Consider the following 2,895-nt stretch of genomic DNA (forward strand, 5'->3'; position numbering starts at 1 on the left):
TTGAGAAGAGCAGAAATTTTCACAAGAGATTAATTTTTAATATTGAAAATCGATCTTATAGTTTTTATTTGTTTGAGCTATTTATTATTTGGAAATACACTCAACCCCCGGTGCACAGTGGGCGAAATGGACCCCAAAATCGGAATTAATTGAACGCGGCTGGTTCCCTGGTATGAAAAATAGTGTTTCTTTTGTAAAAAAAATCCGGGGAATCGATTGGTGATGGTTTCATCCACCGCACGAAACGGCAAAGGGTCCATTTTGCCCTAATTCCCCATTTTTTTAACATTTTTTCTTGAAAATTGGTCTTTATTTAGAGCGGAGGCTTTATGCGGCCATCCAAAATGCACTGAACTTATGTTAAAATGTCCCAGGAATCCAGTAAAAATAACCACTTGCACCGCAAAAATCATATAGGGTCCATTTAACCCTAATTCCGCTGTAAAAGCATTTTTGGCCATTTTCAAATGTTAGGTCAGATTTTAAAAATCTGAAAATATTTTTATCGTAAAGATCAGCCAATTTTACATAAGAATGACGATTTGCACTTGATAGTTTGACACTTTTATGTTGATAAAAATATTTTTTTTTTGTAAAAGGCAGTTTATTCTGCGTTTGGGAAAATTGGCTTAAAACTGATTCTTCAACGAGTTCTTCAATCTTTTTATTTAGTTTAATTTCTATATCAACATAAATGTATCAAACTATCAAGTGCAAATCGTCATTCTTATGTAAAATTGTCTGATCTTTACGATAAAAATATTTTCAGATTTTTAAAATCTGAGCTAACATTTGAAAATGGCCAAAAATGCTTTTACAGCGGAATTAGGGTTAAATGGACCCTAGATGATTTTTGCGGTGCAAGTGGTTATTTTTACTGGATTCCTGGGACATTTTCACATGAGTTAAGTGCATTTTGGATAGCCTCATAAAGCCTTCGCTCTAAATACAGACCAATTTTCAAGAAAAAAAATGTTAAAAAATGGAGAATTGGGGCAAAATGGACCCTTTGCCGTTTCGTGCGGTGGATGAAACCATCATCAATCGATTCCTTGGATTTTTTTTACATAAGAAACACTATTTTTCATACCAGGGAACCAGCCGCGTTCAATTAAGTCCGATTTTGGGTTCCATCCAGTTCGTCACTTTTTAGTTTGACTTTGACCAACCAACGGGGTAAAAATGAAAAAAGTTTCAAACGAAAAAGTCACCAACCACCGGGGGTTGAGTGTCCACTCAACGTCAATCTAAAAAGTGACGAAATCGATTCTGAGTCGATATGTATACATGAAGGTGGGTATACGACGTTTTTATACAAAGTTCATGTTTAAAGCAGGATTATAGCCTTACCTCAGTGATGAAGGCAAAAAGTCATTTTTTCATGAAAAACCTTTTTTTACCAACTTTAGGCTCGGGTATCAATAGGTTAATCCAATTCAATTTCGCTGAAAATTGGCAAAAAAGCAGAGCAATCCACTTTAACGACCCCCGGGTCTTTTGTGGGCTCTGTTGCAAGTTTCTGCTCATTTCTAGGCGTCCGAAGGTTATGTGTGGTGACGTTTTACTTCCCCATCCGATAGAAGGCCAGAAGGATAAGGCGGGAATCGAACCCGCACCCCATAGCAACTTAGGGATCGGCAGCCGAAGCCGCTAACCACCGCGCCACGAGGCCCTTTGAAAATTGGCACATATGCTTAAAATTACCTAAAAAAAACAGTTTTCCGCTTGTGGAGCAAGGGTTCAATTTTTCTGGGCACCCTAGTGTATCTATATTTTTCGAAAAATCTTAATTATTACCTACAATTTTGTCGAAGACATCAAATCGTTCAGAAAATTCCTTCTCAAGAAATAAAATTTCACACATTCACATGGCAACTTGTGTGGAAAAACTAATGATGCAAAATTGCTTCTTTTGACATAGGAAATGGAAAAGTTTCATTCAAACATAAAAAACGTTACTGTATCCACCTATGGTGGACCAAACGGTCTTACAGACATACACACGTCCAGACATTTGTTCAGAATTTGATTCTGAGTCAATAGGTATACGCGAAGGTGGGTTTACGAGGTCAAATAAAGAAGTTCATTTTTCGAGTGATTTTATAGCCATTTCTCATTGAAGTGAGGAAGGCAACTGGAGGACTACTTCTTTCAAAAAATCCTCCAATTCGCAAAATCATGAACAATCTTAGATGCATTAAAAGTAAACAATTAAAAATATGCAATAAAAAAAACTAAAATCAATTAATTGTTCAAAATACAATGAATTTGATTATTTACCATTGTAAACACATTCATTTCAATACCTTTCGGCCTGTGAGCGATTCTATTGAAAGAGCTTTTTTGGCGAACCATGGTTCGTTCGCTCATTTTAGTGAATCTTTTGAGCGGTTTGCTGTTTTTACCTTTTGATGCTCAAATACAAATAATAATGGGTCAAAACAAGCACTCCACAAGCGTAACATGTTAGCAGAAATCGTGTTGATATGCTACAATGTTTAAAGTATTTTTTTTGGGTTCTTTTTGATCAGTTACAAAACAATTGTTTAAAATGTTGTTTTTTTCTAGAGGTCAAAATCGTACCTCACCATCAATCAGTTGCCGAATTAAAGTGAAACACAATCATTTAAACATAATAATGTTTTATTGATAAGTATCTGAGAAATTACAAAAACCACCTTTGACCCAATCTCACCCCCAGACCTAATATGAACCCCACTGACGATAATTAATTAAATTCATGCATTGGTGAAATCTTGAGATTTTTTGTAATCTACAAAATTCCAGCTCTCAACCACAGTAATGTACTTAGTTGTCCAAGTGTTGCAGTAGAAGTAACTCGCTCACCGTCTCACCGTGGCTGCTTATCACGCTCGCGTAAACGTAATTGTATAG

The sequence above is a fragment of the Culex quinquefasciatus genome, chromosome 3 (assembly GCF_015732765.1).
Source record: "Culex quinquefasciatus strain JHB chromosome 3, VPISU_Cqui_1.0_pri_paternal, whole genome shotgun sequence".
NCBI classification, from domain to species: Eukaryota; Metazoa; Arthropoda; class Insecta; order Diptera; family Culicidae; genus Culex; species Culex quinquefasciatus.